The following is a 27,931-nucleotide window of genomic DNA, read 5'->3' on the forward strand; positions in this document are numbered from 1 at the left end:
TTAAATATTCAATTATGAATAATTAGTGATTAAACCCATTTAAATTTTAAAAAGCAAATGATATCAGCCAGAATTCTAGGTGTAAACAGCAGATACCTGGCTAAATATAGAAAGGTTAACTTGTGGAAAGCATATTGGAAGTCTCCTAGAAGAGTATTTGGGAGCCACGCTTGGGAATAAGAAAGCAGCAGAGGTGCTGAAAAGGGAAGCCAGAGCAGGAAGAGAGATCAGCACACCATCCCACAATTAAAAATTCCTGCTTTCCCTCCATGCACGCTACTTGGCTATGCACAGAAAGCAGGAAAATAAGTATCTGAGAAGTGGGCCCCTCCCTGAAAACACCCTCACAGTAGAAGACTGCATACAAAGGAGGAGGGGTTAAGTCTTAGAATGAAGGAAAGAAAGGAATGGAGGAGGAAAGAAGAGAAAGAGAAAGGGAGAGGACGGAGGAAGAGAGAGATCAGAATGACAAAAAATATATATAAATAATGCCAGTACCAAATGCTTAGGTTGGATCGAAGAAATTGGATTACTCATACATTATTGGTGGGAATATAAGGTGGTGGGAAGAAGATATAAACCACTCTGGAAAACAATTTGGCAGTTTCTTATAAACCAGACATGTAATTGCCATATGACCCAGCATTTGCACTCTCAGATATTCATCTCAGGAAAATCAAATTTTGTGGTAACCTAAAAATCTGAACATGAATATTCATAGCAGCTCTATTCATAATAACCTCAAACTGGGATTAGCCCAGATGTCCTTACAAGGTGAATGGTTAAACAAACTGGAGTATATATATGCCATGGAATACTACTGAGCAACACAAAGGAATGAAGTATTAATATATGCAATAACTCAGATGAAGCTTCAGCCAGCTATACTAAGTTAAAAATAGCCAATCCCAAAAGAGTAGTGATTTCATTTATTTAACATTTTGAAATAACAAAATTTTAGAAATGGAAGACAGATAAATGGTTGCTGGAGGTTAAGGATTCAATGGGAAATGGGGGAAGGATGGAAAGGTGTAGATGTGGTCATATAAAGGCACAGGAGGGATTTCTGCGACAGCGGAACTGTCCAGGATATACACAAACCTAGAGAGGTGATAATTTTTACGTAATCTTGTGCTCGCTTCAACAGCACATATACTAAAATTTTTACGTAGTCTTAATACACACACAAAAAAAAACCCCCACAAATGAGTCCAGGTAAAACTAGGAAAACCTGAACAAAACTGGCGAATTGTATCAGTGTCAATGTCCCATTTTTGATATTATACTATAGTTTTGCAAAACATTACCATAGGGAAAAAAATGGGCAACCTACACAAAGGTCACTGCATGTGAATCTGAATTTACCTAAATTATTTAACGTTAGTAGAAAGTTCAATTAAACACACACCCCATCATTAAACACCAATGAGGTGGCAAAAAATCTTCTCCCCACTCGCCGTTCAGGGCTAATAATAGTACAGTGAAAGAGATGAATGAATTACTAATTTCTAAACAGTGTGAAAAGTCCTATAGTTACAGGTCTGTGCAACAGGCTAAGAAAACTAGAGGTCCTGCAACAAGCAGGGAAGGACTCAGAGGGCTTGACACCTTTACCAGACTGCAAAGCAGAAGCTGAATCTTACCATATGGAAAGGAAAAGAACAGGGCTGCTGGAAAAGCAGGTGAAAACAGAGGATGCAAGGAAGAATATGAACTGCTTAGGGAATAGCTCTGAGTGTGGCTGGAGCTTAGAGAGTAGTGACAATGACATAAGGCTGGGACCCAGTTGTGAACAGTATTGTATTCTGTCCTAAGAGGTGGTTATTGGGATCTGTGGGCAGCTTGGAACCAACTGAGGGAATGGATTGGTTGTGTCCCATGAGCTAGTTATGTGTCCTAGTTATCATCTGTCTCAGGCTCAGTCACTTCATCTGTAAAATAGGGATAACACTGTTGTAAAGATTAAGTGCACATAATTAATTATGTTAATTTTTTAAAGATTATTTATTTGAGGGGGGGGAGGGACAGAGGGAGAAGGAGAGAGAATCCGAAGCAGACCCTGTGCTGAGTGCAGAGCCTGGGACTGCAAGATCATGACCTGAGCCAAAACCAAGAGTCAGAGGCTTAACTGATTGGACCACTCAGGCACTCCAATTATGTTCCTCTTAATTAATTAGGTAGACACATATCTAAAGAGTTTAACACTGTACTCAGTAAATTATTAGAGTAGCAGGAGGAGGGGGTGGGGCAGAAGTAGTAGTAATAGCGTACTGAAACCCGAAGGCAACTGAAAGACCACAGAGGTAATAACAGCGGGTGAAAGCAAGGTTACAGAACAGACATGGTGGGGGCTGGGTCCTGGGTGCAGGACCGTTGAGAGCCAGGGGGAGCAAGAGGGAAGGATCTTGCAGGGACAAGTATGACAATATTAGCTCATTTAATCTTTACAACAGCTCTACTGAGATAATTATTATCCCCATTACATAGAAGAAGAAACTGAGACTCATAGAGGCAAACCTGCCAAAGATTATATAGGTAGTAAGTCAGAGAACTGAGATTCAAAACCAGATCTGTCTGTACAATGTCCATGTTCTTCCCACTACACTAGGTAAATCATTTCCAAGTCTTAGTAAATGGCCCATAAAAACAGTTCACCATCGGTAATAAGTAATTCTATACAACAAATAATTCTCTGTGACTAATGGGGTTTTTATGCCTCTCAGTGACCGCCCCCCCCCCAAGAAAACCCCCAGTCACTCTCTCAGAAAAAAAAAGGAAAAAAGTCAACAGGAAAGGAACACATAATTGATTATGATTATGGCTGACATTCTAGATGCAGAGAAGATAAATGATTATCCAAGTTGAAGCTGAATGCTTGATAGCACCTTACACTGTCATCCAGTAACAATTACCCCTCAGCTCTCACCTTTCTCCAGTTCAAATCCCCTAATGGTTTAAACATAATCTTCCAACCTACACACTAAATTAAACACAAAGGTCCAGAAATTTGAAGGAAGAAATCCATAGGGAGTGAGAGCATAATGGTGGTCACCTCCCTAGCTTTATCCTAGCTTGGTGCAAACCTTTCATTTCGTATGTTTGTTCACCATTTAGAGCCCAGGTAATAAATCTACCTAATCTCTAGGCACTATATAGACCAGAAAAAAAAAATTCTACCAATGATTCCTTTTAATCACTTTCTACTACAGCAAACAGTAAAAATCTATGATTTGTGATTTATCTTTTGGCTTTTCTGAACTGCAGAGGTCTACATTCAAGGTATCTCATTCTCCTTGATTTTATACATATAATTTTCATATACACTATCCAAACCAGTAAGACACAATTTTTTCAAAAGTTACAATAGCCTAAAGGATGGATGATACAATGTGCCTTTTTTGTAAAGCACTAGGTGGCATTTAGTTGTTTAATTATATTCATAAAATATAATTTTACTTTATCTAATTCTATTAGATAATGTGAAAAAGCTTGAACATCACAGAAGATAAGGAACCTAAATCCATTATACATCATTGTGTTATATATTCTTTCTTTACGTAAACAGAATTTCTCTACCCTGGCTATGTAAGAATCACCTGACATCTTTCATTTTTTTAAAAAAGATTTTATTTATTTATTCATGGTAGACACAGAGGGAGAGAGAGAGAGGCAGAGACACAGGCAGAGGGAAAATCAGGCTCCACACCGGGAGCCCGTCACGGGACTCAGTCCTAGGACTCCAGGATCACACCCCCGGCCAAAGGCAGGCGCTGAACCACTGAGCCACCCAGGGATCCCCACCTGACATCTTTTAAGTTAAATACTTATATGTGGACATCTCTTCCCTACTCCTGACTGCCCTCCCACTCTCCAGGTGACTCTGACTTAATTGTCGGGGTGGAGATCATGAAATTAAACGTCACTGAGAGTCCCCTCCACGTGATTCTCACATGCACGCAGGTTGAAAACCACTGTGCACTAGACCAGAACCTCACAAAACTGGCTATGTCAGTTTTATTTTCCATGTATCTCCAGTCCTACCTGGACAGGGATAAAAACTGAGTAAGACAAATTGCTGTCTCAAGGGGCCCATTATCTAGAGGTGCATTGTTCAATATGATAGTCACTAGCAACATGTGGCTACTTAAATGTAAAGTTAAATTCAAGTTAAATTACATCAAAATTTCAGCTCCTCGGTCACACTAACCACATTTCAAGTGTTCAATAGCCTATGTGGCTAGTGGCTACCACACTGGACAGCACAGATATAAAACACTTCAACTAAGGCATAGTTTTATTGGATAGTGCAACTCTAGAGATTGCATGATTAGAAGGAATAAAAAGAATAGATATTAATTAAACAATTGTGGGATGGATAAAGTTACATGTATTTATAGTATATTGTATATTACATCAGAATTATTTCATCACTCTACTATCCTTAGAAAAATGTCTGTGGCTCTCCTAATTTATTTTTTTTTAATTTTTTATTTTATTTATTTATGATAGGCACACAGTGAGAGAGAGAGAGGCAGAGACACAGGCAGAGGGAGAAGCAGGCTCCAGGCACCGGGAGCCCAACGTGGGATTCGATCCCGGGTCTCCAGGATCATGCCCTGGGCCAAAGGCAGGCGCTAAACCGCTGCGCCACCCAGGGATCCCTAATTTATTTGTTTAGATCAAAGAACTATCAAGTAGCTTCACATATTATATCAAAACATTTTGCAACATGCCTTTCATTTTATTTTTAAAGACAGCAGGGATTTTAGTAGACTGACCCTCAATCTATGTTGGCCTGATGTTTTCTCATAATTATACAGTGAAGATGGATTTTGGGGAAGAAACTACAGAAGTCAAGGCCTTTTCACTGCAGCATATCATCAACTTTATGATACAGCCCTGGAATCAGTCATTTTTCCATTTAATTTGGTATTTTATTATTTGTTTGTTTTGGGGTTTTTTTGGTTTTGCTGAGTGGTATTTAGAAACCCAGATCTGGACACTGGATGTGCTCATGACTGCTAGGGTGTTACTGTTTCTAGGCCCTCTCAGGGAACACAGTTGGCTTCTTCACCCCTGCTTATTTTTAACTTCTTTCTCTGACAGTGAGAAACCAAACCTGATTCCCATTATAGCTAGTTTACTTATTTGATCAACCCTTATATACATGTAAGGTAGGGTCAGAATTGCTAACCCCATGAAACTCTAATTTCCCAACTAGAATATAATTTCTAGGACAGTTCTTTATTGTCTTTATCCTTAGAATATCCAAACACTTGTTTCCAAAGTAATTTAGGTCAGTTCCCTTTTCTCTATCCCCTTCAGGGGGGTTATGTTACACATTTGTAATACAGTTATATTTTCAGTCTTTATCCAGTCCTGGGATCTCCCAACATCCTAGTTAAAATTTTTTACACTTTGTATTGAACCCCTCCTCAAGCTATGACAACTACTGATCTCCTTTCAATCCCAATACTTTTCCCTTTCCCAGAATGTCCCTTTTTGTAATCATGAAATATTTAGATTTGGGGGGTCTGGCTTTTTTCACTTGACAAAAATGCAAGAAACAGTCCTCATGTCGTTGTGTAAATCAACAGTTGAACCGTTGAATCAATAGTTTAGCCCCCTTTTTATTGCTAATAAACAGGAATACAATTGACTGTTTTATATTGAGTACTTATTTTGCAAACTTGCTAACTTTTGTTATTAGTTCCAGGAAATTTTGTATAGATTCTTGAGCTTTCTACACACTCACCTTGTATATAAATGAGACAGTTTTTTCCTTTCCAACCTGTATCCACTATATTTCTTTTTCTTGCCTTATTGTACTTGGTTAGGTCTTCCAAACAACTTTGGATAGGAGTGGTGAGACATAACTTGCCTTTCTTGATCTTAGGGGAAAAATTTAATCTGCCATCATTCAGTATGATATAAACAAATAGATTTGTTTTATGGTTTGGGGTTTTTTGTTTATTTGGTTTTGGTTTGGTTTTGTAGATGCCCTTTATTAGGTCAAGGAAATTCTTTTCTATTCCCAGTTTGCTAAATGTTGTTGTCATGAAAGAATGTAGAAATTTATTCAGTGCTTTTGCTGCATCTATTGAGAATCATATGGTGTTTCCTATATAGCCTGTGAATGCATCAAGTTATATTAACTGGTTATCAAATGTTAAAACAGCCTTGCATTCTTGGGATGATCCCCACTTGATCATGGTACATTATACTTTTATATATTGCTAAATGAAATCTAAAAATATTTTATTGAGAAACGCTGGTCTACATTTATGAGATACTGTTCTGTAATTTCTTTCTTTAGTTTTGGTATCAGAGTAATTCTGGCCTTGTAGAATGGATTAGTAAGTGTCCTATTTCTGGGAAGAAATTTTGAGGATTATTATTTATTCTTTGACTATCTGGTAGGCTTTGCCAGGGAAACTATCTGGGCCTGGAGTCTTCTTTCTTGGAAGGTTTTTAACTACAAATTCAATTTATTTCATAGATATGGGATTATTCAGGTCATCTGTGCTTCGTGAGTTGGTTTTAATAGTTCATGTCTTCAGGGAATTGGTCAATTACATCAAGATTGTTAAATTTATAAACTTAAATTTGTTCATATATGCCTTATTACATGATCTCTCTTATTTTCTTCCTAATATTGGTGATTTCTTCTTTTTTTTCTTGATTAGCATATCTAGAGGGATATCAATTTTAGGAGCTCTTCAATGAATTAGCATTAAGCTCCCCTGATTTTGATTATCTTTTTCTGCTTCCAATTTAATTGATTTTTAGTCTAGTTTTTATTATTTCCTTAGCTTGTGGGCTTAATTGAATTGTCATTCTAAACTGCTGAGCCACCCAGGGATTCCTGTCTTTCTCTAGTTTCTTAAGCTAGAAACTCAGGTTGTTGATTGGAGATATTCCTTTTATTTCAAATTAAGTATTTAATGCAACAAAGTTCCCTCTAAGCAGTGCTTTAGGGACATCCAACAACTTTTGGCTTGTTGTATTTTCATTACCATTCAGTTCCAAATACGTTTTTAAAATAATTATTTTAGAATAGTTTTAAGATTATAGAAAATGGTAAAAATAATGCATATTCTCATATACCCCACACCCAGTTTTCCATTTATTAATATATTAGTGTGGTATATTTTTTATAATTAATGAATATTGATGTAAAATTATTAATTAAAGCCCATACTTCATTAAGATTTTCTTAGTTCTTACACAATGTTCTTAGTTCCTACTCAATGTTCTTTTTCTGTTCTAGAATCCCAGTAAGTAATCCGTATTACACTTAGTAGCAATAGTACCTTAGGTTCTTTTTGGCTGTGACACTTTCTTAGACTCCGTGTTTTTGATGACCTTGACAGTTTTAAGGATTGCTACTCAGGTATTTTATAGAATGCCCCTTAATTGTTGTGTATCCAATGTTTTTCTCATGATTACTCTGGCATTATATGTTTGGGGAGGAAGAGTACAGGCTAGAGTAAAATTTTTATTGTATCTCTCCTTTTCCCTTTATTCCCTTTCACTTTTTTTATATTCCCCAAATGAATGAGGCCATATAATGTTTGTCCTTCTCCGATGGACTTACTTCACTCAGCATAATACCCTCCAGTTCCACCCATATTGAAGCAAAGGGTGGGTATTTGTCATTTTTAATGGCTGAGTAATATTCCATTGTATATATAGACCACATCTTCTTGATCCATTCATCTTTCGATGGACGCCGAGGTTCCTTCCATAGTTTGGCTATTGTGGACATTGCTTCTATAAACATTGGGGTTCAGGTGTCCTGCCATTTCACTGTATCTGTATCTTTGGGGTAAATCCCCAGCAGTGCAATTGCTGGGTCTAAGGCAGTTCTATTTTTAACTCTTTGCGGAACTTCCACATGGTTTTCCAGAGTAGCTGTTCCAGTTCACATTCCCACCAACAGTGCAAGAGGGTTCCTCTTTCTCCACATCCTCTCCAACATTTGTTTCCTGTCTTAATTTTCACCATTCTCACTGGTGTGAGGTGGTATCCCATTGCAGTTTTGATTTGTATTTCCCTGATGTATTTGCCCTGTTTTAATTGGGTTGCTTGTTTTCCTATTGTTGAGAGTTCAAAATATTTTAAAATGCCCCTGAGACTTCCTTTCAGTTTCATGGGTTATTTAGAAATATATTGTTTAATTTCCAAACATTTGGAGATCTTCCGGGTATCTTTCTTTTATTGATCTCTAATATAATTCTGTAATGATCTGGGAACATATTTGGGATCATGTCTGTTCTTTTAAAATCGTTCAAGTTTGTTTTGTGACCCAAAATATGGCCTATGTTGGTGAATGTTCCATATGCACATAACAGCAATGTATATTCTGAAGTTCTTTGGTGAAGTGATGTCAATTAGGTCAAGTTGATTGACCGTGTTGTTCGGATTATTTATATCCTTACTGATTTTTTTTTTTTTTTTTACCATTTGTTCTACCAATAGGTATAAAAGAGTGTTGGAGTCACCAGTGATAACAGGTGTGGATTTGTCTATTTGTCCTCTTAAATTCTTAGTTCTTGCCTCATGTATTGTGAAGTGATGCTATTAGGTATGTATACCTTTAGGACTGCCAGGTACAACTTTGAAAACTTACCCTCTATCATTATGTAATGTTCTATTTTATGTCTGATAATATTTCTTGTTCTGAAGTCTGCTTTGACTGAATTTAATATAGCTACTGCAGCTTTGGTGTTCTTGTGTAAGAGAGGGATGACAATGTGCATAGTATATGCTTTTACTTTTAACCTATGTCTAAATTTAAAGAGAGTCTCCTGTAGGCAACATATAACTGAGCCTTGAAATGTGTCTATACTTCAGCTTTGAAATACATTTTAAGCCAGTTTTTTTTTTCATTTTTAGCATTATACAAATACCATTCCACTGTCTTCTTGTTTGCAAGACTTTTCTACTGAGAAGTCCAGTGTAATTATTATCCTTGTTTATCCTTGTTACACTTATGTAGTGTCATTTTTCCTCCAGATGCCTTTAAGGTTTTCTGTCTTTGGCTTTCTGATGTTTGAATATTATGTTCACAGGTGCTGGGTTTTTTGGAAAAGTTGTAATTTCTTCAAATATGTTTTCTGCCCTCTTCTCTCTCAGTTCTCCTGAATTCCATTTATGCATATGTTCTATTATTGATGTTGTTCAACAGCTTTTGGGTGATCTTTCTAGTTTTTGGCATTCTTCTTTTGTGTTTCATTTTGGGAAATTTCTATTGATCTACATTTTCAAGTTAACTGGCTCTTTCCTCAGCCATGTCAAATCTACTTTGTTGATCTGTTGAAGGCACTCTTCATCTCTGTTACTGAATTGTTCGTTTTTAGTTTCTCTGCTCAAAGTATCTACCTGACCATGCATGCTGGCCTACCTTTGCTGCTAGAGCCTTTAACATCCTAACCATAGCTATTTTAAATTTCCCATCTAATAGTTTTCAACATGTAGGTCATATCTGAGTCTGGCTCCATTAACTCCTTTGTCATTTTAAAATGTGTTTTGTCCTCCTTTGAATACCTTTTAAGTCTTTTGTTGAAAGTTGGACATATACAAGACAATAGATACTGAGATAAATAATGATTATGCTTGAAGATGAGCACACCTTTCCTTCTGCTGAGCTGTTAGTGTAGGGGTTTGTTTTAATCTAGTCAAGAGTTGGGCTGGGTTTGAAGCTTCCTTCCTAATTGGCTTTGGGTCTCCCCACTGGCTAGGCATTTTACTTTTTCCAACAGAGAATTTGTCTCTTGCAGCTCTCCTAGCTATATTCTTCTTACTTGTATTTGACACTTGATAGGATGATGGAGGTAGAGGATTGGGGGAAGGAGGTGTTGTCCGATATTCTTATTAAGCCTCATATTTAGGCAAGCATTGTGAAGCTAGGTCTTGCAGCTGTGACATTCTCAAGCTGTGACACTCTTGCTCATTCTCCAGAGGTTATATTGGGCCTACACAGAGTTTCACACCTCTCCCAAGGACCTCTGTCTGCTCTTATGTTCTCTTTCCCCTGCATATTAAGGCTCTTGTTCCTCTGAGATGATACTGATGATGAGTCTAGCATATGTCGCCAGTGGCTTCCACTCTTTTCCTTGCTCCAGCCAGTATCACGGGGAAGTTTTCTTGGGCTTCTCACCAACTCTCCCTTTGACTACCTAGAGGAAAATTGTTCAAGAGAATAGGACTTCCTACACACAAATGTCTCCAGCCCCTAGGAACTTCACATTCCCACTTAGCCTTTAGCAATTCATTAAAAATGATTTTTTAATGGCTGGGTCTTCTTTTTGGCTAAAAAGAGTTTGACAATATCTTTTCTTTGAAAGCACTTGTCTCTCTCTATATTTCAGGATAGTTGTTTGCCCTGAATCTCATTTCTTTCATGGGTTCAAGAAAAGTCATTAATTTCCAGCTTCTCAGCTTTCTTTTCTGTCACTTGGGTAGGAGTGAGTGTTGGTTCAACACTCTTCATCTTCCAACTGAATTAAAAACTTTTTTTTTTTTTTTACAAAGAGGCAACTTGACCCATTTCACATATTTCTCATAAAAGAGTAAGTATAGGGTAAAGAGACTATCAGATTTTAAGGGGAAAAAAAAAAAAAAAACCAAAAACAAAAATCTAGTTTCCAGTTCCTGCCACGTAATTAATTACCTAGGGGTGTGACTTCAAATAAGAAAAATGGACTGATAAGGCTTCTTGGGCCTACCACCCCAAAAGGATCAAATGATGTAACTATGTGAAACTGATCTGAAAAGCAAAAAAATTATATGGGATTAATGCAAAGTATGAGCTTATCTTTTATTCTTTAGTTGATTATATATTTTAAAATAAAATAGGTGTTTTATATCTGGCCACATAAAGATTCATTCAGATCAGTTCAGCAACATTATTGAGCACCTACTATCTGCCAGGCTCTGTCCTAGTTATTTTTTCATCTGAGGAATGAACAAGACACAATCTGTACGCTCAAGGAGTGTTTAGTTGAGCAGAGAAGACAAATATGTGTTTAATTTGATTCAATAATTTAATTATAAATATGTAAAACAAGTATCTGTCCACTTCATTTTTAGAAGAAAACTGAGTAACATGATGTATACATATAAAAATAATTTTTTACCATTAGATTATTCTGTATTAGGATACTCTTTTAAATTAGAAGAAAAGAACAACTGATTTCTCTCAAAATACCACCTTGATTACAACTTCATTAAATGGATAAAAACTCTTCTTACAATGAAAGGAATATTTTACTCTTTAAACAATTAATTTGTATCTCAGACAGTGTAGTAAAATGCTTTAAAGAGTTAAAGCTTGTCATCATCAGAAACTACATTAATAATACTTTTATCTTTAAACAGACACGTTTTAATGTATTGCTTAGGTGGCTCCTTAAATGATTTACTCTTTTTCTCAGTACGTCATTTATAATTGAGGGGTTCCCAAAGCTGAACAGTTAGATGCAAAAACATGTGTTCAGAGTTGAGACAGGAATGGCAAATGGCCACATTCTTAAGATCATGTAATTGAGTCAAATAGGGAATTCAATACCTCAGCAGATGACAAGTTCAAGGATGACCCTGTTTTAGCAAAAGCTAAGTTGGAACACATGAAACCATCTGATTTTGAGTTTTCATGTGAATCATTTTGGAGCACAAGGATTAATGAATGTATGAGAATGTGTCCTTGGATTAGAATGCATTCCTACAGAATGAGAATAAGAAATATGAGAAATATTAAAAAGAAAACAAATACAGCATTGTTAATTTCTTACTATGTGACTAAAAGACTTGAAGCAAAGGATTTGTGTGACTTCAGTGGTGGGTTACTTTCCCACAATGCACCTGCATGCAAAAGACAACTGTAAATAGTATATGATTCTGTTCAGAGTCAGAAATATTCACAAGCTACCACCAAACTTAGCTCAGTCTTTGTACACTGCTAATTTTATCACCTGGAACTAATAAGATTAAAAATTCAAATCTGCTTAAACTTTGGACTACTAAAGGTGAATTATTTAAAAACAGATATCTACATCTACGTATACAAATATATTAAAAATATGAATTGTACAATTTGGGAGCATTTCGGGTAGTTAACAAATGTCTGATATTAGCTTAATTCTGTAATTTAAAACTCAATTGGTACATGGAAAACTCTACCTTCAGTTCATGTGGATTATGTCATAAAAAAGAATTACAGATTATGAGCTAAATAAATAATACAATTCAGACCCTGATCTGTTTTTAACAAAGGCAAGTAAAAAGTCTGTGAAAATTGTGAACTTTTCTGTGGTTCTGGGTAACTCTGAACAAGAGTACCAGCTGTTCTATTAGATAATGTCTTGGATAAAGTCACTCTTGAATGAAATTTTTCACACTTTGTAGTAATAATACATCACACTATTGAAATGGGAAAAAAAGATGATGGCAAATATCTGAGATAGTCCAGAAATGAATTCTTTTCCATGACTGATTTTATCTTCTAAGCCAGAAAAGAATTAATTAGCATTTTGCCAAACTCCATGATTTTGCAAGTTTACAAATTAACAATACAGTATTGGTACAATGAGAACATGTATCCAAAGTGTGAAAACAGTTTATCTACTATGACATTACCTCCCACTTTAAGGAGAATTATAAAAGCAAATGAACAGCTACTTTTAAATTTCAGAACTATTTGACAATAACTTGGAAGAGTTAGGGAGGTCACCCAAGACACAGACTGACATGGAAATTGTTTCTTGTTCCTTCTTTTAAAAGTGTCATTCTTTTATCTTCCAAACACTTATAATTGGTAGGGAGAAGAAAGGAAGAATACTCGTGGCCATGGTGAAAACACAAGTGAGAACGTTAATAAACTTACTCTAATGGCAGTTGCTCTTACAGTGGTAATGAGATTTTTAAAAATATATTTCACTAGTGCAGCCAAAACATGCTTACAAGTTGAAATGGTTAGATATATAAATGAGAAGTTATTTTTAGTTTTTCTTTTTATATTGCAGATTTTCTTTTTTAGATGACACAAAATCATAAAATAGTTTGCTAAATTTCCTTCACCCAAATCATAAGGATTGCTGGGAACTAAGTAGTAGTGTTGAAATTTTGCTAATAGTAAATCATATTCTTTATTTGAACTATGGCTTTCCAATGATTTGAGCTATGCCAGAATTCTGTTCTAGACCATTTGAAATTAAACATGAAAATATTAATTTCTTGCAACCAAGACATCTCATACCACAATATGATACGCATGGCTGCTATACAGTAATAGCCGAGCAACATTTTTTAAGCAGAGAGCAGTTAGTGTTCTTTTCCAAGGCAGATGTTTTCCAGATTTGCTATTGCCACTCATTAAGAAAGTAAGAAGTTTGTGAGTTATGATAATGTGAGGTACAATACTGTATATGCCATCTCATCCGCAGATTTTCTCAGCTAATTCTTTCCTTTGCTTGCTTTAATTGGTTCGGTATGACTGTTTTTCCATTAGTGTAGAAATACTTACTTTGTGTGATAAAATGTACTCAAACAGAGAAAATAGGTAGGCAGTGGGAATATTAATAAAATGAAAGGGAAGTAGATATTTTAGTTAACACTACTCATATTCAAAAATTGTTTTTTTAAAGAAATTATAAAGAAATAATTCTGTGTTATTTTATTAGACATTTAGCACATATTATATAATTTGGGGAATATTGTGTACATTTTGAGGAATTCAAAGCACTGTACAAATATTATCCAATGAACACTTCCAATTAAGAGAATACAGGAGGGGCACCTAGATGATTCAGTCAGTTAAGCATCTGCCTTTGGCTCAGGTCATGATCTCAGGGTTCTGGGATCAAGCCCCATCCAGTCTCCCAGTTAAGCAGGGAGTCCGCTTCTCCCTCTCCCTCTGCCTCTCTCTCTGCTCATGCTCTTTCTCTCAAAGAAATAAAATCTTAAAAAAAAAAAAGAATTAAGGAGATCTTACTGTATTTATAGTTTAACCAGAGTAAACACAGTTCACATAGCTTGATAGTGACAATGAAATTCTTTTTTTTTAAGATTTATTTATTTATTTATGATAGAGAGAGAGAGAGAGAGAGAGAGAGAAAGAGAGGCAGAGACACAGGAGGAGGGAGAAGCGGGCTCCATGCCGGGAGCCTAACGTGGGACTCGATCCCGGGACTCCAGGATTGCGCCCTGGGTCAAAGGCAGGCACCAAACTGCTGAGCCACCCAGGGATCCCCTGACAATGAAGTTCTTAATAAAGTAAAACAAAACTTGGATTTTATTCCCTCCTAGAAATTGAGTTTAGTGCCTGAATTATCAGAAAAATAATGTGGTAATATACTATTGGCTGACTGTAATGTTCAACCTCATATATACCTTCTTAAAGCTATATCCTTACCTAAATTGATCTTAAAATTTCTAGTAAGATAAATAAGAACATAAGACCTTGTTTAATAATCTATTGCTAACCTGATTGACATATCATCGATATTAAAAATTGGAAAATTTTACCATCTTTCATTCTCTTTAAATATTTGAGTTGAAATATTCTTACTAAAAATAGTGATTTTCAATAACTAATATTAAAAATGTATCTTAAAAAATTATTGAATCCATAGGGGTCATGAAGTGGTGGGAGAGGTTTCTATTTTCCCACAGCAATGGAGCATGGTATCTGTGCAGGGCTCCCAGCTGGCCTGCTGCTCAGAACAGAAACTGCAAACCCACATTCCAGATTGCCTCAATATTGCAACATGAGATGACTTAGAGAAGTAAAAATACAAATATCTTAAGAGACAATCGATGAAAATACAACTATCTTATTAAAATTTAAATGGGTAGCCTCTAAAAGGCACCATCTTTCTTAACCAACTGAAAAATTATGGCAAGACCCATATACTACATACTTCAGTAATTGTATGCAAAACACTGAACAGAATATTAAGCTTTATCATACAGAAGGCTCATAATCCATTAACAATACCCCCTACACATAACTTTCAGCAACAACACTTAGGAATTTATATATCAAATGCAAACCCACAGACTCGGCTGAGGGTATAAATAACAACGGCTCCCAGAGTTTAGTCATTCCAAGTATGAGTATTATGCATGTCTCTCCTTTTTTCCCATTATACTAGAACCATAAAATTTATTTCCATCCCAGACAGCAGCATGTATGGCCAATTTGTTATGATTATAATGACATAAAGGCGGGGGGAGGGTTATGGCTCAAGATGCAGGGACTTTACAAATGTAGAACAACCCCTTTGCACTGACGTCAACATCAAGGGAATTCTGAGGCTGTCTGGGGATCTCAGATGTCACGGATGAGATTTCTATGCAGATGAATTGTTGAGCTCTGAACTGGCTTTTCTAATGCCCTTCAATGACAGTCCATGCCAAACTACACTCAGCCCTAATCTGAATCTAGTTTGTGGCAAGGACTACAGCGAACTGAGAAAGGCCATGCTGAAAAAGAACTGCAGTCCTGAACAAAGATGCTGAATTTGTTACCTTTTGGTGATACCATTCCTCTACAAAATAAATGATTCTGGCCCCAGACAGATTGATATTATCTGTATCTGCAATAATGTTAGCTCTGGAACTGAGAAGAGGCAGCTAGAGTTCATGAATTAACTTGTGACCACCCAAAATGCCTCCACACAGTGAGTTAACAGATGGAGACAAAATCTCAGCGCACTTATCTGTCGCAACTGAGAGAGATTCCACTCTTGACAGAAAGAAAACATAATTAAAAGATAACTCCAACCACAACTTACTGAATGACTACTAAGTACCAGGCATTGTCCTAGGGCACTTCACAAAAATTATTTTACTTGACTCTCAATGTCTATGAGAGAGGTTTCATTATTCCTTATTTTACAAGTAATCTAAGTAGTCATAGCTAAGGAATGATGAAGCTCTTCTTAGACAGGTTTGTCCAACCCCGAAGCTCAACTTTTCCCATTGCTATCCTACCCTGTGGTAGATTAAAGATGGGCACAAATACCTTGCTACTCTTGTCAAGGAAAAATGGAGCTCAATGGTCTAATTCCTTTCCCTCTTGAAGCTGCGTTGACCTTAGTAACTTGCTTGGCCAGTAGAATGGAGTGGAAATGACATCCTTTGGAGTGCCTGGGTGGCTCAGTTGGTTAAGGGTCTGCCTTCAGTTTGGGTCATTTTCCTGGGGTCCTGAGATCAAGTCCTGCATCAGGCTCCCTGCTCAGTGGGGAGTCTGCCTCCCTCTCCCTGTGTCCCTCTTCTCTCATGCTCTCTCTCTCTCTAAAAGTTTTTTTTTTTTTTTAAAGAAAATGGCATCTTTTGATTTCTGAGTCTAGGTTATAAGAAGCCTTCATCCAAGACCCCTTGGGGGTAATCACTCACGAAGTCCCGAGCCACCATGAAATAATATATATAGAAGCCCTGAGACTAAAAGGGAAGGGGCCCCAGTTGAACCCAGCCTTCCAGTCATCCCCACCAAGATACCAGACAGAAGCCATCTTGATCTGTCCCAACGAGGCCAGCCATCAGTTGGACATCTCAAGTGACCCCAGTGGATGCCCTGTAGAGAAGAAAAATCATCCATCTGATCCCCAAATTCCTGAGAGACATCATCAAATATGATAAAACCATTATTGCTATGTAAGCACAAAGTTTTGGGGTGGTTAGTTCTGGAGCAATAACTGCAAAAAGCTTTCTTTGATATTACCGCACTGTGAACCTAATGGCAGTCTTGGGTAAAAAACATTACCTAATATTGTTGAAAAATAGAACATTCTCCTGACCTTTTTTTTTTTTAACAGTTTTTTAAAAAAATCTTTAAAAAGATTTTATTTATTCATGAGAGACACAGAGAGAGAAAGAGAGGCAGAAACATAGGCAGAAGGAGATGCAGGCTCCTTGTAGGGAGCCTGATGCGGGGACTCAATCCCAGGACGCTGGAATCATGCTCTGAGCCAAAGGCAGATGCTAAACCACTCCACTGAGCTACCCAAGTGTCCCTTATCCCGACTTTTGATAAACAGGATATGAGTCTTTATTATTCAGATTGGGATACATCTGGGTGAATAGAGAAGAAACACAGATACCAAAGAGATACCAAAGAGAAAGATACCACAGATACCAAAGAGGTACCAAAGAGAAAGTATCTTAGGATTCTTTAGACTTCAAGTGGAAATCTGAATTAAACTGTTTTAAGCAAAAACAAAGGAAAGTACAAAATGAATTGGCCCATGTAACCGAAAACTAGTGGGATGTTGACCTGGTTGGTCTGATCAAGATGCTCAAAAACATAATAAAAAATTGGTTTCTCCCCATATTTCAGCTTCATTCTCTTCTGGACTACCTTTATTCTCAAGCCAAATCCTCCCTCATGGTGACAAGATTCTGGTCAACGGTAGCTCTAGGTTTATATTAATATACCATCTCAGTTGTGAATTCTGCAGCAAAGGGAATTTTCATTTGTAATAGGTCCAGGAAAGGGTTGTTATTTGCCTGGATTGGGTCACATGCCCTTCTCTGAACCAGTTCCTGTGGGCAGGTAAATGAAATGTTCTGTCTGGCCAGGTCTTAGCAGACCACCCATTAACACTGGGGCTTGGTCAACCCCATCTTTACCAGGTGGACCGTATTGGGAGTATTGCTTCCCAAAGGAACCCTGTGCATTATTTCTATCATAAAGACTGGAGGGTAAGTACCACAGAGAAGAAAATGCACCTTCCAAAGGGCAGTGAGAAGGAAATACCTGTTCCTTCTTCACATAATTAAAATCATGTTAATAACTTGACTTTATTTTATCTAAATCATAGCTATAATTTAACATTTGAATAAAATTGCTGTAAACAAAATTATGATCTTCATCTCCACCACATCCATTTCACTCTTCCCTCTCCTGTTTAAGAACACATTCTCCTGCTCCCCAGAGTACCTAGTGGTCTTATGCTGCTCTCTGGCAGCCCAAGGCCCCTCGCCAAAGTCCTACCCTGCCTTGTGAGTGTCCCGTTTCCTGGTCTTAATCTTTAAGAGAATTAGACAACTTGCATCAAGTAGTTGAGCCAGTCACCAACTTGTTCTTGGCTCCTTCATACTGTAAAATGAGGTAAGTAGCCTTTAATATACCATATATAAACAGTTTCCTGACTTTTCAATGAGATAAACCCTATAAAAGCAAACCGTAACCATTTGAATATCTCATTGCCTTGGTTGGATGAGAGGAGGGGACTCTTGTTTTCCCTCATAAATAGAGGGGCAAAATTCCAGCCTCTTCTTCACTCTGGGGAAAGAGGACGTCAACATGCCCAATCGCTTTCTCCCTTTGCTTGTCCCTCCCTTCATGTGAGAGAGGTGCTGATGTTTGGTAGGATCCTGTTTCCATGCTTCTTAAGGAGATCACAGATCACTGCTCACCTGTGGCATGATATCTAGTTCTCCTTGGCAGATTTGTGCTCATGCAGTGAGCTCCCTTTCCTACTCTGGTACAAGCCATAGCACTTCCCGCCTCAGGGTACTAATAACGCATTTTAGGAGGGCCTGGTCCACTGAGTAGAGATGCTTGCCATTTTCTCTGCATTCTGGTCCCTCCTGCCCTCCAGAAGCAGTCTTTGAACTTTCAGTAAGTAAAGTGGTAGACTGTGCAGCAGACTCAGCTCTCTTTGCAAATACAGAGGTTTTTATTTGAGTTGGGTGGGAGGGGACCCAGTCTTGGCCTCAGGTCTAAGCTACATGCTCCAATCTAGATTACCCAGAGCCATGGATTTTATTATTTCTCTACATAAAATGATGATACTGTGGACCTCCATTTTGATAGTTATTCTTCTCTCCAGAGGTGATAACCTGACAGGGAGGTCACTTAGCTCTTGTCTACCTCAAACAGCCATTTCCAAATTACTTTCACATGCATTCTTGTCATTTCATTCTCAAACTGCCTTGTGATGCTGCCAAGCAGGGGCTGTTAATTTCAGTTTACAGCCAAGAAAATAGAGATTTAGAAAGTTAAGTGACTCATCCATGCTCTAGTGAGTTAGTGGCAGAGAGGGACTAAGTTGAGGTGATCAGACACTAAGAATAGAAACTTGAGTCAGAGGCCCACTAATATTCTACCTGAAGAATAAGCCAACTAGCAGTTATTCCCAATCCTTTGTACTATTGTGTCAAGAAACTATTGTGAAAACCTGAGAGTCCCACTCCTTACGTACTAAAGGTATAGGCAAAATGCAAGCCATGCAGATAACAAAGTATCATAACGTCAGGTGCATGATTTAATTTCTAAGCTACTGTGACACTGTGTCCATGCAGATCACAAAAATAACACATTGCAGATGTTTTATCCACATAGACTTGAGTGAACATTATGGAATTCTATGCCCTGGTGAATATATGTAAGTGTGTTGCTTCTGTTGTTTGTAGGGACCTTATTGGATAGGATATTTGATATCACTAGAGATTATGAAAGCCTGAAAGCCTGTCAAATTGAGGCAGTGTATGCACCTGCATCCAGCCGTCCACCACTGCAGCCTTTCTAGCAGCTGTCAGTGTTCCCACTCTCCCCCACATAACTGGGAATGTCAAGCCACATGCAACTATGTCTGCTTGTGTACAAAGAGGAAACAAGGTGACAGAGAGTAAATAGAAAAACTCTGGCAATCTCACTCTACTAATACTAAAACAGGGTATTCTGAACTCTACAAAGCAATGAAATATTTTTGGACATGATTCCCTGAACATATTTGGTGTAGGGGCTGAATCTTTCAAGAGGGAAATTTCCCCACAATCTCATTATGTCAAATTAATATCTAAATATATCTCTGAATGTTGAACAAAACCAGTGGAGGAAGAACCAACTGAAGACCATTCTTTAGTATTCCTGGTCTCATACTAGGAAGTGGTATGAGGTTAAAAGAACTATTTTCGCTTAACATTTCTTGGTTTTACAGGTAGTTCTTCTATTTCAGTGTGTGTGTGTGTGTGTGTGTGTGTGTGTCTGTGAGAGAGAGAGGTAGAGAGAGAGAGAGAGGGAGAGAGATGGAGAGAGAGAGAGAAATCTTGAATGTTTTGTGTGACATCTGGATCACTCTGTCCTGTGTTTACAACAAAGAAAGGGGCAGTAAAAAGAAAGTCAATTCCATAGTCCACGGTTTGCAACCAAGATATAGAAGAGAGGAGAGGGATGCCTGGGTGGCTCAGCTGTTGAGCGTCTGCCTTTGGCTCAGGGCATGATCCCAGGGTCCTGGGATCGAGTCCCACATCAGGCACCCTCCATGAGCCTGCTTCTCCCTCTGCCTATGTTTCTGCCTCTCTCTCTGCATATCTCATGAATAAATAAAATCTTTTTAAAAATATATTTAAAAAATAGAAGGAATAGGAGAATCCTGGAATTCTGGGAGAATGATGACCAAATGTAATCACATGCCTAGTCCATAGTAGGTGCTCACCATGCCTTTGCTGAAAGAATGAACTTAAATTAACTGGGTTCATTACAGAATTTACTGAGTGAATATATGCTAAGTAACTTGTTGCTTGGTAGTAGTGATAGACTTGTGCTTGTATGTGAAAGTATTTGGGAGATAAAAATAAAAGAAGATAAATACTTTGTTTTATACACCTAGTGTATAAAACCTAATGCTTTATAAAAGCATCAGAGAACATCAAGTTGTCATCATCGTAGATGCAAATAGTTAAGTCCACCTCTTCCTCTAAGTAGCTTTCTCTCTTGGATCTGGAGGGAAAGCCTTTCAATCACAGGTGTTCCTACAACTTGTGATTCAAAAGAATGATTCAGCCTTTGCCATAGAAAGTCTCAGCACAGAGAAGCTATTGAAGAAAATGGAGAAACAAAAATAAAAATGCATAGGAGTGTATTTACATATGAACAAGCCATGTGAAGAAAATATTTTGAACCCCAATAGCTAACTGCTCCTTGGTTCCATGGCTCTGCCTAATTCTTGCACCAAGGGGAGTTGAAAACTTCAGAAAAGGCTGAACGTGAATTCCTCAACATATGTGGGACCTCTTAACATTCTCCTTCCTACATGTGAACAGAATTGGCACTTAATTTATTGCACTTATAATTGGATCTAATGATATACATAATATATATCAAGATTCAATGGGAATGGGGATGATGTCAGCAAAAATGGCAGATTAAGGACCTCCAAAAATTCCTCCATAAACGCAATGAGAAAACTCACCAAAATTGTCAGAGTCGATATTTTCAGAATGCTAGAAATTAACCAAAGGCTCCTAGCAACCTTGGTAGTGGTTTTTAAAGAAAAACAGCTGAATCTTGGTAAGAACAGTGTGATTTGTGGCATTTTAACTTGTCCTATTCCCATACCTCCTCTCTAGCTCCACAGGAGCCTTGAAAATTGACAGCTCACAATCACAGTGAAAAGCAGCAGCCTTGCAGCCACTGGAGAGAGAAAAATGGGGTGGGGCTCCTTTAAAGTTTCATTCCAAGAAAACTGTCATTATTTAACCTGTTGGCTCCTGGAAGACCCCACTTGTAAAGAAATCTTTATTTAACCTGATTCAGAGGTCACTTGGTACAAAAGATGCAAAAAATCTCTTCCCCAGGCACACTGTCATAAAGTTACAGGCAATTGTTTAACTCTGAAGCTGCCTAAAGTGGTAAATAACCATTGGGGGAAATAATAGGCTAACCAAAAATTTTAAAGGGAAAATCTGGGGAATGAGAATCCCATAGAGGCTTTGAAAAGCTCTTAGATGCTCTTGGGAATTAAAAAAAAAAAAGTCACAAACACAGGTAGGTTTGTGCACATTCCCAAAACTGTGCACATGATTAGGAAAGATCTGAAAGGCTCTAAACTCTCACCTTTGGCTGACCTAGAGGTTCTGTGCAAGCAAGGAAGTGAAGGCTGAGGCAAAATTGTAAATTATCTGGCTAAGCATTGAAATAGTGCCCCAACACACAGAGAAAGTCCCTCAAAAAAGACTGGGAGATTTAGTTGTTTAGGCATTTAAGGAAATCTCTGTCCAATTATTAGTGGACCACTATGCTAACCAAGTAGAAACATAGGTGGCCACACATGACAAAGAATACAGACTTCACAGAACTGGTGCAGAAAAGTCACTAAACAAAAACAAAAACACACAACAACAAACCCTGGGAAGGAGGAAGAATTTGATTTCCAGAATTGCCCCATTATATTATTTTAAACATCCAGTTATCTACAAAAAATGAGGCAGCACCAGTTTGAATTCCCACCAACAGTGTAAGAGAGTTCCCTTTTCTCCACATCCTTGTGAACATTTCTTGTTTCCGGAGTTATTTTAGCCATTGAGACTGGTGTGAGGTAGTATCTCATTGTGGTTTTGATTTCTATTTTCCTGATGCTGAGTGATGTTGAGCATTTTTTCATGGTATTAGCCATTTGTATGTCTTCTTTGGAGAAATGGCTGTTCATGTCTTCTGCCCATTTCTTGACTGGATTTTTTTTATTTTATGGGTGTTGAGTTTGCTAGGTTTTTAATAGATTTTTGGATACTAGCCCTTTATCTGCTATGTCATTTGTAATTATCTTCTCCCATTCTGTAGGCTGCCTTTTAGTTTTATTGATTTTTTCCTTTACCGTGCAGAAGATTTTTATCTTGATGAAGTCTCAATAATTCATTTTTGCTTTTGTTTCCCTTACCTCTAGAGATGTGTCTAGTAAGAAGTTGTTCCAGTTAAGGTCAAAAGGGTTGCTGCCCATATTTTCCTCTAGGATTTTCATCAATTCCTGACTTACATTTAAGGTCTTTCATCCATTTTGAATTTATTTTTGTGTATGGTGTAAAAAAAGTGGTCTAATTTCATTCTTTTGCATATTGCTGTTCAGTTTTCACAATAACATTTGTTGAAGAGACTGTCTTTTTTCCTTTGGATATTTTTTTCAGCTTTGTCAAATAGTTGACTGTAGAGTTGAGGGCCCATTTCTGGGTGCTCTATTCTGTTCCCCTGATCTATGTGTCTGTTTTTGTGCCTGTACCATACTGTCTTGATGACTACTGCTTTGTAATATAGATCAAAGTCTGGAATTCTGATGCCTCCAACAATAGTTTTCTTTTTCAAGATTGCTTTGGCTATTCAAGGTCTTTTCCAGGATCATACAAATAAAGTTAAAAATAGAACTACCCTATGACCCAGCAACTGCATTATTAGGTTTTTATCCAAAGGATACAAAAAATAGTGATTTGAGAGGCACATGAATCCCAATGTTTATAGCAGCAATGTCCACAATAACCAAAACATGGAAGGAGCACAAATGTCCATCAACTGATGAATGGATAACAGGATGTCTCACACACACGCGCGTGCACACACACACACACACACGGATATTACTCAGCCATCAAAAACAATGAAATCTTGCCATTTGCAACAACATGGATGGAGCTAGGGTGTACTATGACAACCGAAATAAGTCACTCAGAGAAAGACAAATATTATATGATTTCATTCATACGTAGAAGTTAAGAAACAAAACTGATGAACATACAGGAAGAGAAGGAAAAAAATAAAATAGGATAAAAACATAGAGGGAGGCAAACCATAAGAAACTCTTAAGGCAACAAAAGGAGCATTGCTGAAGGCAAGGTGGGTGGGTGAATAGGGTGACTGGGTGATGGGCATTAAAGAGGGCACTTGATATAATGAACACTGAATTATATGCATCTGGTGATCACTAAATACTACCCCTGAAACTAAAATAATAAATATTATTATTATTAGGCAAGCAGAAAAATAATAAAATATGGCCCATATAAGGGGAGGAAAAAAGCTATGAATGAGAAACTATCCCTAAGGAAAACCAGACATTGGTTTTACTAGACATATTCTTTACATTATCTATTCCAAAGATGTGCACAGAACTTTATTCTAAAGACTAAATATGAGAATGGTGTCTCACCAAATGAAGAATGTCAATAGAGAGAGAAATTATAAAAGGAAAGCAAAAGAAACTCTGGAATTGAAAAATACATAAACCTAAATGAAAAATATCACTAAAGGGATTTCAACAGGAGATTTGAGCAGCCAGAAAAAAGAATCTAACAACAGGGTCTCAAAAATACATGAAGCAGAAATTCTAAGAATTAAATAATTAGCAAATTCAACAATAATAGCTGCAACTTCAGTATCTCATTTCCAATGATGGATAGAACTAGAAAGAAAAACACCAAAGAAATGGCATACCTGAACAATATTTTATTTTATATTTTTTTAATTTATTTATGATAGTCACAGAGAGAGAGAGAGAGAGAGAGAGAGAGAGGCAGAGACACAGACAGAGGGAGAAGCAGGCTCCATGCACTGGGAGCCTGATGTGGGATTCGATCCCGTGTCTCCAGGATCGCGCCCTGGGCCAAAGGCAGACGCCAAACCGCTGCGCCACCCAGGGATCCCCTGAACAATATTTTAAACCATGCAGACCTCAAAGACATTTATAGAACTCTGCACACCACAACAGTAGAATACACAATTTTCTCAAGTGCACATGGAACATTCTCCAGGATAGAACATATATTACATTATAAAAGAAGTCTCAATAAGTTTAAAAGGGTTTAAGTAATAGAAGGTATTTCTCCAGTAATAGAAGAATATTTGGAAATTCAAAAATATTTAGAAATTAAGCAACACATACATTTAAAAAACAGTCAAAAAAGAAATCACAAAGGAATTTAGAAATGTTATACATACGGTACGATACACAGAACACATAATATTTATAAAAACACAAAAGACACAATAAACCAAAACTTAAGGAATACAACTAAAACAGTGCTTGAGGAAAATTTTTATCTGTTATATTAGTCAGGGTTCTCCAGAGAAACAAAACCAGTAAGATATAAATAAGAGGATATTTATTACAGGAGTTGGTTCACAGGATTAGGGAGGCTGAAAAGTCCCCAAAACTGCCATCTGCAAGAGGAAGAACCAGAAAAGCTGGTGGTATAATTTGGTCTGAGTCTGAAGGCCTAAGATCCACACCAGCTAATGTACAAATGTAGAAGATGGATAACTCAACTCAAGTAGAGAAAGCAGATTTGCCCTTACTCCATCTTTTTGTTTTATTCACACCTCAAAAGATTGGATGATGCCTGTCCATGTTGGTGAAGGCACTATTTTTTATGCAGTTTACTGATTCAAATATTAATCTTCTGGAGACACCTTGCCAGAAATGTCCAGAAAAAAAATGTTTTCCCAGATATCCGGGAGTCTTTTAGCTTAAACTGATACGCAAAATTATGCACCATGCCTGTAAATGCCAATATTAAAAAGGGGCGGGGGGGAAAGACTTCAAACCAATAACCTAACATTCCACCTTAAGAAATTAGAAGAGAATAAACTATACTAAATAAAAGCAGATGGAAAAAATGATTACTGTGGAAATAAAAAAGAGAATAAAATAATGGTCAACAAAATCAAAAGTTGGTCCTTTGAGAAAAGATCAATAAAATTAAATATTTACCTAAAATGACCAAAAAGAAAATATGGCACCTACGTTACTCAAGTCAGGAACTAAAGAAGGGACATTACTACTGACTTTACAACAACAACAAAAAAAGAATTATAAGGGAATGCTATGGATAACTGTATGCCAACAAATTAGATAATGTAGATAAAACAGACAAATTCATTTAAACACAAACTATCAAAACTGACTCAAGAAGAAATAAAATTTCTCAATAGACTTGTAACAAGGGATGAATTAATAATCAAAATATTTTCCACAGACAAAAGCCAATGAATGTGCTGGTGAATTATACTAAACATTTAAAAAATAATAATAATCTTTCACAAACTTTGAAAACACAGAAGAGGAGAGGGAATACTTCCTAACTCATTCTATCATGCTAGTATTATCCTGATACTAAAAAGAGGAAGATAACAAGGAAAAAAAACCTCTTATGAATACACAAATATCTTCAGTAAAATATAGTACACTAAGTCCAGCAACACATACAAAGAATTATGCATCATGACCAACTGGGATTTATTCCAAGAATGCAAAACCTTGCACTGGCTTAACATCCCAAGGTCAATTACTGTAATGTATCAATTGTCAGTAGAATAAAGTATGAAAACCACCTGATCATCTCAATAGATGCAGAAAAAGCATTTTGTAAATTTCCAATACCACTTCATGATAAACACAGTAAACAAACTAGGAATAGAAAGATAATTCCTTTTTTTCAAGTTTTTAAGTTTCAGTTAGTTAACATGCATGTAATATTAGTTTCAGGTGTATAATTCAGTGATTCATCACTTAACACACACTACCCAGTGCCCATCACACGTTCCCTTCTTGATACTCACTACCCTTTTAACCCAACTCTCTGCCCACCTCTCCTCCAGCAACCCTCGGTTTGTTCTCTAGGATTAAGAGTCTGTTTTTTGGTCTGCTTCTCTCTTCCCCATCACATGCTCATATGTTTTGTTTCTTAAATTCCATATATGAGTGAAATCATATGGTAATTGTTTCTTTTGTTGTTGTTGTTAAGGAAATTTTTGTGGGTTTATTATATCATGAGCCATTGAAACATCCAAACAAATCAATATCTGGGAGGTCAATACCTGGGCGGTGAGGGAGCTGCTTTCTCCTTCACTTCTTTGGTTTACTAGAGCAAATTGTCCGTAGATTAAAAAAAAAAAAAAAAAGACAACCTTTTGCATTACTTAAGTCTTTCCAAGGCATGCGCTGGTACAACACAAACTTCTCCTGTCAGATGCAACTATTCTAGCATCCAAACATCATGCACAATACCTTGGTAGTAGCAGCGCACTGCACTCGCTCCCACCGCGGCCCTGCTCATTTGTGTATGATACTTGGAGCATCTGGAGGAGTGTGAATAGTTATCAGGAAGAGGAGGGAGGAGGAAACAGCATGAGTGCCTGGCTGGGAAGAAGTCAGCCGGAGTTGTGCAGGGCAAGCCTGAACATGTCATTGGTGCAAACCCAAGCATCATTGATGTTCTTTAATAGGAACATCTGGTGGAACCCCATGATGGGGTCTTCATCAGCCTTGAGCTGGCCCACTACCATGCTGATGATGCAGCTATCTGGCTTGGGCTGATGGTCCTGTGCCGTGATGCTGTGCTGGATTTTCTGGAACGGAAGGCTAGACAACTTTTCCGCAATGGCAGCTTTCCCCTGGAACTGCTGTCCTTCCCACGTAAGGCATGATGCATCAATATAAATTGTGCCTAGTTGGGTTCTGTCGTTATCAAATAACTGGTAGTAATGCTGAATGAAGCTGGATCCAATCTGCTCCCAAATTGGCTTGTCTCCCATTCTGGAGCATCACCCGGCCTCGTTGAGATCCGAGGGGTAGCATGTGCTGTTTCTATGACTGGCTTATTTCACTAAGCGTAATACTCTCTTAGCTCCACCCACACTGTTGAAAATGGCAAGATTTCTTTTTATGGCTAAGCAATATCCCATTGTGTGTGTACACACACACACACACACACACACACACCACATCTTCTTTATCCATTCATCAGTCGATTGACATTTGGGCTCTTTCAATAATATGGCTATTGTTGATAATGCTGCTTTAAACATTGGGGAGCATGTATCCCTTCAAATCAGTATTTTTGTATCCTTTGGGTAAATAACTAGTAATGCAATTGCTGGATCATAGGGTAGTTTTATTTTTAACTTATTGAGGAACCTCTATACTATTTTCCAAAGTGGCTGCACCAGTTTGCATTCTCACCAAAAGTATAAGAGGGTTCCCTTTTCTCCACATCCTCACCAACATCTGTTGTTTACTGCATCAATTTCAGCTTTTCTGACAGGCGGAAGAACAAATATTGTTAAAATGTCTATACCACCCAAAGCAATCTAAAAATTTAATGCAATTCCTATCAAAATATCATCAGCTTTTTCACAGAACTAGAAAAAACAATCCTA

General features: G+C 37.4%; 1 long non-coding RNA gene and 1 pseudogene across 2 annotated transcripts in view; both read right to left on the reverse strand.

The window, feature by feature from the left end:
* The window catches only part of LOC140620274 (uncharacterized), a 117,560-nt gene that overhangs the window by 46,245 nt on the left and 43,384 nt on the right, over window positions 1–27,931 (reverse strand). The gene's annotated exons all lie outside the window — the stretch shown is intronic.
* Window positions 26,619–27,338, reverse strand: LOC140619978 (nuclear transport factor 2 pseudogene; annotated as a pseudogene).

The sequence above is a fragment of the Canis lupus genome, chromosome 28 (genome assembly GCF_048164855.1).
Source record: "Canis lupus baileyi chromosome 28, mCanLup2.hap1, whole genome shotgun sequence".
Classification (NCBI taxonomy): Eukaryota; Metazoa; Chordata; class Mammalia; order Carnivora; family Canidae; genus Canis; species Canis lupus.